Here is a 12,933-nt window from a genome sequence, read left to right as displayed (position 1 = left end):
CTAGGAAGTTTGTCTTGAGAATTACTCTCATTGTTTTGGTCTTCGTAAAATTAATACTGCAGTACTTTATAAACAGCATTTAGTTTGAAATAATGCCAGTGATATGTATGTTACTGCTGATGTTTTGTCCTGATGTTTATAAATTAGAGGAGTATTACTTTTCCAATAGTAATAGAAGATTAAAAAATTACAATTCTGTGGCCTTTTTTGCACAGTTCCTTGATCTCAGTGACTGGGCATTCATTCTCTCTAAGCTTCTTTCCCTGAAGTCTAGCACTCACTGCTTGAGCCACAGCACCACATTCAGCTTTTTTTGTTCATGTGGTACTGAGGAATCAAAACCATTACTTCATGCATGCTAAGCAAGCACTCTTTATAAGCCATGTTCCCAGCCCTAAATTTATTGCCTTTTTATTTTCTTTTGGTAGAATTAATTCGTTGGTCTCAGGCCTTCATATTTACCAAGCAAGTAAAGTATTAATTGATACATATGCCTAGTGCAAATACTTTGTGTATAATACACTTGTGCATTTGTATATTGAATCTTAATAAATTAGTTTTTCTTCTATGAATCATTTCAGAAAGATTACCTAAAACCTAACATATGTTCTACAGATTTCCTTTTAATGACCTTGTCCTATGTGTACATGCATGTTGGCATCTTATTCTTTTGAAGCAGGATAATTTTTTGTAACAGTCTTAAAATGCAGATGTGTTATTAATGAATTATCTTTCCATTTAAATATCTCCAGTTTACATTTTCTGAAGAGTTCCTCTACCCATTGGATTATCTATTGAAGATTATTTCTTTCAACACTTTACACATATATTTCCTTTTTGTGTGCTAGTCAGCATTCACCACTGGTATTGTTACACATGGATGGATTGGTAGGATGATTGTTGGCCATTCTTCCTTTGTAATGGGGTTCAAAATGGGAATCAAAAGACTTTCCTTTTAGCCTCTGCAAAACAAATTAGTACTATATTTCATTCCAACTTTTAAAATTTTCTTCTGTAGGTTTTAGGTAGCATCACTTTTTATCCTTTTTATTCTCTGTTGTGCTTGTGGTCATATTTCACAGTTTTTTTGTCATTTTTTTAATGTTACATAAGCCTTTTGCCCTTTGCCTCCATCCTTCAATAAAGGACTGATAAAATGCAATTGTAGTCAAGGAACATTTTATTCCTCTGCCACCTAAATTTCTTATTGTAGGAGGTATGCAGTGTTCACAAAAGTTCATGTAGCAGTTCTTACAGAGGAAGGAAGTATCAGGGTATCTATGACCACATTTCAATCATTAGAATTTCTTCAGGCTGGGGAAGCATCAGTTGCTGCATGGGGAGGAGGCTGAGGCCACTGCTCCACGGGCCCCTGGCCCCTCTGTGCCTGTGTCTGGGAAAGCCAATGTAAGATGAATATAGTCTTTCCCCAGCCACCTGGATAATCAAGAGTTTGGGACAGATCCTTTGATAGTGAGGAGCCAGGAGAAAAGCACAGAGTATGGTGTTGAAATGGATTAATAAGGAATAATGTTCTCTTATATTCTGTTATGTAATGACAGCCCATATCATGGAGGTGTATTTTTTTAACAATTCATTTTCCTACAGACTACCCAACAAACCACCTGAGGTTGCGTTTACAACAAGAATTTATCATCCAAATATTAACAATATTGACAGTGTTTGTCTTGATATTCTAAGGTCACAGTGGTCTCCTGCTTTAACTATTTCTAAAGTTTGTTTATCCATTTATTCACTGCTATGTGATCCGATCCTAGATGACCTCCTAGTGCCAGAGATTGTACGGACAATAAAACAGACAGAGACAAATACAACAGAGTATCTCGGGAATAGAATCAAAAGTATGTCATGTGATGCTACCTAAAAGTCAGAATAACCTACAATATAGCTGGAATGAACTTGAAACTACTGTTCCTTTTTTGATTTCTTATCTGGCTGCTCCCCTATCAGACGTCATCTTTTCTTTTAAATTTTATTTTTCACTTAGCTCCCTCCCTCCATTCATTTACATTCTCATCTGAGTAGACTTAAGTTTTTCCAGCTTTGGACAATAACTGCTTTTAGAAACTGTAGTTACAAGAAAGCAGTTGCCCAAGACTCAAATTTTTTTTTAAAGTTCAGCATTTGTATTATACAGCCAGTATGTTCACTTTTTTTTTTTTTTGTCGGTCATGGGGCTTGAACTCTGGGCCTGAGCACTGTCCCTCAGCTCTCCAGCTTAAGGCTAGCGCTCTACCACTTGAGCTACAGCTCTACTTCCTATATTCACTCTTTTTTTTCTTTTTTTGTGCTTTTCTTTTTTTTATTGTGAAAATACTGTATAGAGGGGTTACAATTACATGGGCAAGATAATGAATACATTTCTTATCAAGCATTGTAGCCTCCTCCTTTGTTTCCCCTTCCCATCCCTTCCCATCCTCCCCCCAACCCCCACCCAACCTATATTCACTCTTAACCTGATTATGAAACCAAACCATTCCTCACTACTCTAACATGATGAAGAAGCCACCTGAGGGGGTGGGAGCTGGATTCTCAGTTGTCACATCAAAGGAAACAACATTCTAGCAGCATCCATTCTTGTTGAAGCCTTCCACTGTTAGAGATTTGAGGTTACATGTACTTTATGCTCCTAACTGATGTGGCTGGAGAATTGATATTGAATTTATAGTATCAGCAGAACAGAAAATGTGTTGTATTTTATACTGGTCAATAAAGAAGTGAGCTGTTCTTCTCCAGAGAGTGGAAATTAGAAGTCAAACACCCTTTGTATTTCAAAATAGGGTGTCAAACATTTTGTAATTTTCATTTAAATTCTTAGGAGGCTTGGAGCTATTAAACTGTCTTCCAATACACTGCTCAATATAGCACTGAATAAATGATGCAAGTTGTTACTAGATAAGTGATGGATAGCTCTGCTAGTAATTGATTTATTTTTCTTCAATAAAGTTTCATAAACCAGTTAGCTGCCTGAATTAATCAGTATGGGGAATATATTTTGTAAATGGAAAGCTGTTTTTATTATTTTCCATGTACATTCCCTAACTAAACCTCTTTATCATGTGCTGGGGGGGAGGGGAAAAGGGAGTAATAGTGGGTTACAGTTTACAAAATAAAGTACTGTTGTGGGAGTCGTAATGAGGCTGTGTTGAATATAACCATGAGATATTGGGCATCTGTGGGTTTGTTCAACCATTTACAGTAATGAGCATTAAATGCAGCAGATATCATTTCAGGTGACTTAACATGAATAAATAAAAGTCAATGCTACTGTAAAAAATTTTGATAACAAAAACAGTTAACAAAAATATTTTTATGTGCTAAGTCAAATCTTAAAATATGCAAATCAGTTATTAGCTACTTTCTTGAGTACTGTTAACTCTCTTTTACATTCACATGAACACTGCTTTTCATAGGTTGATGAATATGGTATATATTCGATATAATATCCTGAATGTGTTGTGCTTGCTTATGTGAGAGCACTTTTTAAGTGAGGCAGAATATGAAAATGCAAGAAAAGTTTCTTTACTTCATTGTCACCCTGATACATAGGAATTTTATCAAAGCAAGCTAAACATACTCTTTTACTACCTAGACTTAATGTGGTCATGCCAGATTATTATCTCCTTAGAAATGTGTTCTGATGTATTAGGGAAACTATTTTTTGTTGTTGTCTGTGGGGTTTGAACTCTGGGCATGGGTGCTGTCCCTGAGCTCTTCAGCTCAAGACTAGCATGCTACCACTTAAGCCACAGAGCCACTTCTGGCTTTTTCTGCTTATGTGGTGCTGAGGAATCAAACCCAGAGTCTCATACATGCAACGCAAGCACTCTAATGCTGAGCCACCTTCCCAGCAGGAAACCTTGTATTTTAATTACCAAGTTAATACAGTGGCAAACATTTCTACTTTGATCATTCTTTCTCCCACTGTATAGATAACACAGCAAGCTCCAAACATTTTTATATAAGATGAAATGCATACCTGTAGACGAATGAAATTCCAGCCTTGGTGTTCTCATGACTCAGGGCTAATTACTTGACAGAAATGTGTCCTTACAGAAGCTAGTGTCATTTGATGATGTGGCTGTGGACTTCAGCTGGGAGGAGTGGCAGTACCTGGACGTTGCTCAGAGAACCCTGTATAAAGAAGTAATGCTGGAGATCTACCGTAACATTGTGTCCTTGGGTGAGCAAAAGTCACATTAACTTGTCAGGTCACGTGCTTTGTTTTTAGTAGATATATGAATATTTATGTTATTTAGATGTAGCATTCCAGAAGACTGTCTTCCCAACCTTGAGCATATTATTGTAAATGGTTATACAATCTAGAATATAATGTATATTACTGTTGGAAAGATGATCTGGAAACCACAGATTTAAAATGGGTATTTATAATTCAAAACTGGCAATTAGGTACAATGGAGCTGGCCTGTTATCCTAGCTACTCAGGAAGCTGAACTGAGGATTTTGATTTGAAGCCACAAATGGCAAAAAAGACCCCATGACACTCATTTTCAATTAACCACTCAAAAAGTGAAAGAGGGGCTGATACTCTAACTGGTAGAATGCTAGCCTTGAGCAAAATAGCTGATTTCAAACCACACAACCAGAAAAATAAATCCAAAGCTAGAGGAAAGTCAACCATGGAATCATTGAGAAATAACAAGATTTAGGAGCAACCTTGTGAATAGATGGTCAAATCTTACAGCAAAGATGACCCAGCACAATCAATAATTCTTCACTATTTCTTAACAGGGCACTGTGTTCCTAAACCTAACTTGATCGTCAAACTGGAGCAAGCAGTAGAACCAAGGATAAGAGAAGCCTCAAGCAAAAATTTCACAAGTGAGTTAAAGCATCTTGTGTAGTGATGTTTTTGCCAGAGCCCTGTTGGTAGATTCGTCTTGCACTGTTCTGAGCAATAATCTTCCCAGTTCTAAGGCCTGTGTGGCAAAGAAACAGATGATCCTTTGTCTTAAAGACTAGTAAATCAAGAATTCATGTGGACAATAACTGAATTTGTTGTGGCTATAGAGATAAAGTTTGCAATTCTCTTTGTCTTTGTAGAAATCATTCTGAAACAGAAAAACTAAACAAGAAATGTAGAAAATAAGATTTTATTTTCTTTGAAATTAGGACTATGTAGGTATGAAGAAATAAGGAGTACCCCAGGCCTGTTCTGATGAGTAAAATAGATCATCAGTGCTGGAAGACATACACTGGGATTCAGAACTGCAGCTTTTAGTCTAGAGAGGATGATTATTTGGCTGATGAGCTGAAGAATCTTTGTTCTTCCGTGGTTCTGATAGGCAGGAATATCAGAAAAGGAATTTTAAAAAGACTTTGATCCACAGTGAAGACAAAGAAAAATTAAAATTTCCATAGATACCTCATAATTCTTAGTAAGAAGTTAGAACTTAAGAGATGTAGGTGTAAAACCTTACTTCTAGGAATAATTCCTGCTTACTTGAGAGGCAAAGTGATATATAAACAATATCATGGTTTCTGAGAATGGAAAATATTTTTGTTCCTAACCTAATGGTTGAGAAACAATAAAACAAAATATATAAATTATTTCAAGGAAATAAAAAACAACTATTCCCTTATGACCAAACAAAATAAAAATTGAGAAAAACAACCCCAAGAATACTAAAGGGTATAGTTCGTACATAGCTTACTACTCTGACAGTACATAGGTAAGTAATTTGAGGAAATATTTCCTCTATTATAAAAAGAAGAAAATTGAAACACAAACATTCTTTTCCATTATAAAACATCAGTATTACTTTCTTAATTAAGACATTATGGAGAAAAGCATATATTTATCACCAATCAATTCCTACTCTGATATTTTAAAATATGTAATAATTAGAATGAGAAAAAAATGTCTTTACCTTTACAGTAAGGAATCTTTGGATCTCATTTGTGTTTTGTCTTTTTTTCTGTGACTTATTTTAGATATCCAAGAAATGGAGGACGTGAATAAGATGTGCCAGCAAAATCCAGATGAAAGTCCATGTGAAGTCTTAGTCACAAATAGTAATACAGTGGAGGAAGGAGTGAGTTTAGTAACTTTTCATAAGGCAGAATGAATATAACCATAATGAATATAGAGAATACTATTATAACTCTGCTCTCTTTTTCAGAAAATACTTCAGGGAGGAAGAAAAACTCCTGAATGTAGTCTATGTGGAAAACTGTTTAACTTAAGACCTACAGCCACTACACATGAGAAAAGATACACAAGAGAGAAACATTGCACATGTGGTGCAGGTGACAAATCTTTCAGTCAGGAAATAGACCTCATGAAGCCTCAGAGCAAATATCCAGAGAATTCCAATGAGTATATCCACTGTGCAGAATTTACCTCTCAGATGTCAGACCTGAATTTACAGCCTCAAACACCAACAGAAGAAAAACTCTATGAATATGAGGAATATAGGCAATTATCCACCCATAGAAATCACCCAAAAGAGAAACGTAATGAATGTAACAAATGTGAAAAGTCATTCAAAAAGAAGTCACAACTCCTTTTACATCAGAGAATACACACAGGAGAGAAACCTTATGAATGTATCAAATATGGAAAGTTGTTCAGACAGAAGACACACCTCACTTTGCATCAGAGAACTCACACAGGAGAAAAACCTTATGAGTGTAAGGAATGTGGAAAGTCTTTCAGACAGAAAAATAGCCTTGTTTTACATCAGAGAAGACACACAGAGGAGAAACTTTTTGAATGTGATAAATGTGGAAAGACTTTCTTGCGGAAGTCACCCTTCATTTTGCATCAGAGAATACACACAGGAGAGAAATTTAATGAATGTAACAAATGTGGGAAGTCATTCAGACAGAAGTCAAGCCTTCTTTTGCATCAGAGAATACACACAGGAGAGAAACCTTATGAGTGTATCAAATGTGGAAGGTCGTTCAGACAGAAGATACACCTTACTTTGCATCAGAGAACTCACACAGGAGAGAAACCTTATGAGTGTAAGGAATGTGGACAGTGTTTCACCTGGAAGTCACAACTTGCTGTTCATCACACTATACACACAGGAGAGAAACCTTATAAATGTAACAAATGTGGAAAGTATTTCGGACTGAAAGAACACCTTGCTTTACATCAGAGAAGACACACCGGGGAGAAACCTTATGAATGTGATAAATGTGGAAAGGCTTTTGTACGGAAGTCACCCCTTGTTTTGCATCAGAGAATACACACAGGAGAGAAACCTTATGAATGTAACAAATGTGGGAAGTTGTTCAGACAGAAGATACACCTCACTTCACATCAGAATATACACCAAAGAGCAACATGAATGCAACAGGTGTGGAAAGTCTTTCATGCAGCAGTCACATGTCACTTCATATCATAGTTTACACAGGAGAGAAACCTTATGAATGCAACAGGTAGAAAGTCTCCTACAAGGCAGACCTTACTAAACATCAGAGAAGTCACACAGGAGAGAAACCCTGTGAATGTAAATATTGTAAAAAATCCTTTACCCAGAAGTCAAACTTTAATACTCATGTGAGGACACACTCATGAGAAACCCTATGAAAGTAAAAAACTGGACAGACTTTCAGACAGAAGTCATAACTCACTTTGTATCAGAGAACACACACAGTAGAGAAACCTTATGAAAACAACATATGTAAAGACCTTCAAACAGAGTTCACACCTCAGGCATAACAATTTACATAGGTTAGAATCCTTAGGAATGTAGTATATGTGCAAATCCTTCACCTAGCATTCACACTTTAGCAACTCATGTGAAACCTTTGGAATGTAATGTATGTGGAAAATTTCTCACCTGAAACAAAACTCAGTTTGCATCAAAGAACTCACACAGGAGAGAAGCCTTAAGAATGTAGCCCAGTGTGCAGTCTTTCACCCAGAAGACAGTGCTCAGGCTTTATCATTGGACACCCACAAGAGAGAACTGTTACAAAAGAAACAAATGTGGAAAGTTGCAAGACAAGAGTTTCACAAAACTAAGTTTGTATCAGAAAACACAGCAGAGATCATACGAATGTAACAGATGTGGAAAATCCTCCATCAAGAAAGCAGGCTGTCATTTTGAAGACAAATGTAGAAAGTCACCTGGATGGCATTCCTATTCATTAGAGAACTGACTCACAGTAGAAAATAGAACTTAACAAATGTGTAATTACTAAATCAGAAGTCAGTCTTCACTGCATCTGAGAACACATATAGCAGAGAAACAATTGAGTATAACAAATATAGAAAAACATTTAGCCAGAAGTCATATGTCTACATGTAGCAAGGTTCTTTGGTATGCAGAAAAGCTTGTTTTATGCAATCCCATTTTTCTGGTTTTCCTTTGATTTGTTTCAATTCTGGATCTTTAGGAAGTTTTGACCTGTGCCACAGAGACTTAGTGTTTTCCCTATCCCTTCCTGTAATACATTCAGGGTATCTGGTCATCCATTTGATCTAATTGTTACTAATCTGGTGCAGGGTGATATAGAAGGATTTAATTGTTTTCTGCATGTATAGCTAATTGTGCCAGCATCATTGGTTTCTTGTATTTTGAGATTTTGTCTCCCTTATCAAATATTTGGAGGCTACCCACAGGTCTGTGGGTTCTATGACTACTACTACTAGTAGTAGTAGTATGGCTTTGTTAGAGAGTTTGAGGCTTGGTATTGATATTCTTCCAGCACTGTTTTTCCCGCTATGGACTGCTTTTGCTATTCAACATCTCCAGTAATTCCATATGCATTTGGAATCATATGTAATTAAAAAATATTGTTGAGATTTGGAAGGGTATTGTGTTGAATTTGTAAATAGCTTTGTGTAGTATTGCCATTTTCATGATGATGATCCTTCCAATCCAGAGGAATAAGTTTTTTTTTCATTTCTTTCAGTGTGCTTTAATTTCCCTTCAGGTTTTAAAAGTTTTCATCATAGAGGTCCTAATTAAGTTAATTCTTAGCTTTTGTTTTTATGAGGCAATTACAAATGGGGTTGCTTTACTGATTTCAGCCTCACTCTTCTCATTGTTGGCACACAGGAAAGATACTGAATGTTTTGTGTTAATATTATAGCCTGCTGCTTTGCCAGTTTCCAATCAGCTCAAGTAAGTTGGGAGAGGAATCTGAGTTTCTTTCAATGCAAGATCATGTCATCTGTTCCTGAGAAGAATGTATATTCTTATGCTGCTGGGTGAGATATTCTGTAGATGTCTGTGAAGTCTAGTTGGTCAATGCAGTTCTTTAATACTAAGTTTTCTCTGATTAATTTTTGCTGGGTTGATCTATTTATAGGTCACCAAAAATTAATGTGTTTGGATCTGTGCATATTATGGGGTAAGTAGTATCTGTTTGATGAAGGGGGTATTCATTTGGGGTATAGCTATTTAGGATTGTTATATCCTCCCATAGGAAAGGTCCATTTATTAGTATGTCATGGCCTTCTTAGTCTCTTCTTACTAATTATAATTTGAAGTATATTCTATCTGATATTAGTATTGCTATTCTGGCCTGCTTAGGGGACTATTTCCTTGATAGAATTTATTCTACCCATTCACATTCAGGACACTTGTTTCTGTGGGCAAGGTGTGCCTCTTGAAGACAGATGGGTCTTGTTTTTTGATTCAACTTATCAATCTATTTCATTTAATTGGGAGTTAAGTCCTTGAGTATTGACAGGAGTGAAAAGTTTTGGCAATTCCTGCCATGTTACCCACCTTTCTATGGCCTGTGTCTTCTCATTCTTACTATGTTTATTTGGTTCTCTGGTACATAGCTGTTTCTCTGACTATATCAAGACTGGGCTGGGTGCTCTTCTTTTCATTTTAATTTTATTGTATTGTAAAAGTGCAGGACAGAGGAGTTATAGTTACATGTGCAAAGTAATGAGCACATTTATTGTTGAACATCGTTACCTACTCCTTTCTTTATCTCCTACTATCCCTTCCCACCCCCACCTTGAGGTTGTCAAGTTCATTTCCAACATACTGTCTGTGAGTATCTTCATTGCAATGGGACATCCTGTGTCTTTGTTTCCTCTACATTTTGTTTTTCCCCTTCCTCTCCCCAAATTAGATAAATGTATATACAAGATGCAGGATACCAAAACGTAATACAGTGACAACAGGGGATATACTATAGGGGGAAGAACATGCAAAAAAATCACAGTATAACAAAGAAAAACTTTGTTAAAAAAAGAAAAGCTGTATCCATGTCTTGGGGCTCATTTCACTTAGCATCTTCTTATCTGTTCATATGTATATAGCTTTTGAGTGTTTCTGCTCTGATGGAGGCATAGAATTCCATTGTGTGTGTATGTATATATATATATATGTATATATATATATATATACACACACACACACACACACCATATTTTCTTCATCCATTCATCTACTGAGGGGCGTCTGGGTTGGTTCTATATCTTAGCTATGGTGGATAATGCCGCAATAAACATAGTTGTGCTGGTAGCTTTAGTATAGCCTTGTTTGTGATTCTTTGAGAAAATGCCCAAAAGTGGGATTGCTGGGTTATAGCGGAGCTCTATGTATAGTCTTCGGAACTCTATTTGTAGTCTTCGGGTGATCTTTTTGAATTCTTTTCAGGCTCAGGGCAGTGGAGCATTTGTGGACAGGTCTGGAGGGATTAAGGTGTGCAAGGGAAGTCTTTGGTGCATCCTTTTTCACATTTCAAAAAGAAGCTGGGCTGTGTGGGTCATCCCTTTAATCCTATCACTTTTGGTTAAATCCACAGTTTGAATTAATCTGGAGTGCAACTTCCAACCAAGGTATAATTGCTGTGGCTCAGAAATCCTATCAGAAGCTACTCTCTGATTGGTTCATGCTCTGTGTGGGGTTGGGTTATAAAGATGCCAGTGAGCCATCCTGCTCTCCATGAGCCAGTGCTCCCAGCTCATTCATTTCCTATGGAACCAACATCTCCATGTCCTCCCTGCAGAACCTCTTGAGCCACACTGGCAGGCTAGGCCATTTGAGATGAGGGCTCTATCCTGCCTCTCTGGAGAGCTACCAATGTTCAGTGTGGGTGGAAGAGCCAGGATGTCTGAGCTTTTCAATTCAATCATCGCTTTAGAACCCCATCATGGCACTTTTGCGGTACACGTGTCCTATGCACACTCCATCAGCCTAAAAAAACTGGAACAAGATCTTGTTTTTACAATTAAATGGTGTGAGCATACCTCCATGTCTTGGGGTAGTCCTTGACTATAAATTATTGTGCAAGCAATAAGTTGGTTTACAAAAGAAAGAAATTAAGTAGATGTCATTTCTCAGGTCCAAAAATAACAAAAAGCAAAAAAATAAAGAGTATTACTTGTGCCTAGAATCCATGAACACCATGGGAACTCTCATAGTCCATGGGAAGGGCAATGCACACCCATCCTAAATACCAGAAATAACCTAACACATGTAAGTAAAAATATCTAAAGCTGTTGATCACAGGAGACTCATGACTATAAACCTGATGTCTGCGGATTGAGCCTTGAAACCAGCCTCAGAATAAAATTCCATAAGATTCTTATCCCCAAATAATCACCACAAATGTGGGAAGTAGAATTAGAGATATGGTTCAACTGGTAGAGCAGTAGCCTTGGGAAAAGAAGCTCAGGAATAGACTTGAGGCAATGAGTTCAAGCCTTAAAATTGGATATTTGTGATGTATAGAAATTAATATAGTGTGTATACATGTGCAAAATGCACACATGTGTCAGTTGTGGGGCTTGAACTCGACCTGAGCACTGTCCTGCAGCTCTTCAGCTCAAGGCTATTGCTCTACCACTGGAGCCAAAATGTCACTTCTGATTTTCTGGTGGTTTATATGAAATAGGATGTCTCACAGAGTTTTCTGTGTTGGCTGGCTTTGAACCATGATCCTCAGGTCTCAGCCTTCTGAGTAGGATTATAAGTGTGTGCCACCAGCACCTGGCAAAATTCACTTTTAAGAATTGCTCTTAGTGACTGGGAAGGTGGCTTGGTGGTAGAGCAAGTCACTATTCATTTGAGGATGGCAGTGAACTCATTTCAAATAACAGTAAACCAATTGTGATTGAGTAGGCTTATAATTTTAATTTAAGAGGTGAAGACAGGAAGTTCGCTAGTTGAGAGCAGCCCAACCTACATACTAAGATCCTGCCTCCAAAATAAGTTTCTGTTTATGTGCATATATGGATGTTTGTATATATCCACACATTCAAACATGCACACATACATGTACACATAGATAAAATACTGCTAGGTTATTGTAAAGAATGCTCATAGCAATGGTGAGTCAGGGAATGTGCTTAGTATCCTCTTTATATATACATACTGGTCCACATAGAAGTAGACACATTTTTGTAAAGCCAAGCACTTTAAATTTCATCTTGTCTTAATGCTGCAACAGATAAAAGTAAAGAAACAGCCAAAGGTGGTGTTTGCCTCTTAAGTCTAGATATTCATGAACTGAGATGTGAAGATCAAGGAATAGAGCCACCCGAGACAGAAAAGCCTACAAGGCTAGCTCCAATTAGCCACCAAAAAAGCTGAGTTGTGGGCATGGGATAAGAGGTAGAGAGCTCTGAGCAAGGAAATTCAACAAGCACAAAATCTGAGTTTATAAAACAAGGTAAAAGCTGAGTTGTGGCACAAGGACTAGAGCACTAGCCTTGAGGAAAAAAAGCTCAGAAAGCCCTCAAGCCCTGAATTCACCTGCAGGCCATACATATGCACACAAAATTGTTCAACCATATTGAAAATGTTACTGTCAACTACTCGAGAGATGGGGGATGGTGGCTCAGGAGTAAAGCATGTGCTCTACATGGGTGAGGCCCAAGGTTTGAACCTTAACTACTACAAACATTAAGAAACTGGCCTTGGGGCTGGGTGGGTGGCTCAGTGGTAGAGCACTTGCCTTGCATGC

General features: G+C 37.3%; 2 pseudogenes; both read left to right on the top strand.

Annotated features, from left to right (window-relative positions):
* The first annotated feature begins 1,530 nt into the window (after nt 1-1,530).
* LOC106000996 lies at nt 1,531-4,224 on the top strand (annotated as a pseudogene).
* Nucleotides 4,225-4,709: 485 nt separating this feature from the next.
* The window catches only part of LOC106000995, a 68,165-nt pseudogene continuing 59,941 nt past the window's right edge, over nt 4,710-12,933 (top strand).

This window comes from Dipodomys ordii, unplaced genomic scaffold, assembly GCF_000151885.1.
Source record: "Dipodomys ordii isolate 6190 unplaced genomic scaffold, Dord_2.0 Scaffold256, whole genome shotgun sequence".
In the NCBI taxonomy this organism is placed as follows: domain Eukaryota; kingdom Metazoa; phylum Chordata; class Mammalia; order Rodentia; family Heteromyidae; genus Dipodomys; species Dipodomys ordii.
Note: the sequence above shows the minus strand (reverse complement) of the source record. Positions and strands in the feature narration are given on the sequence as shown.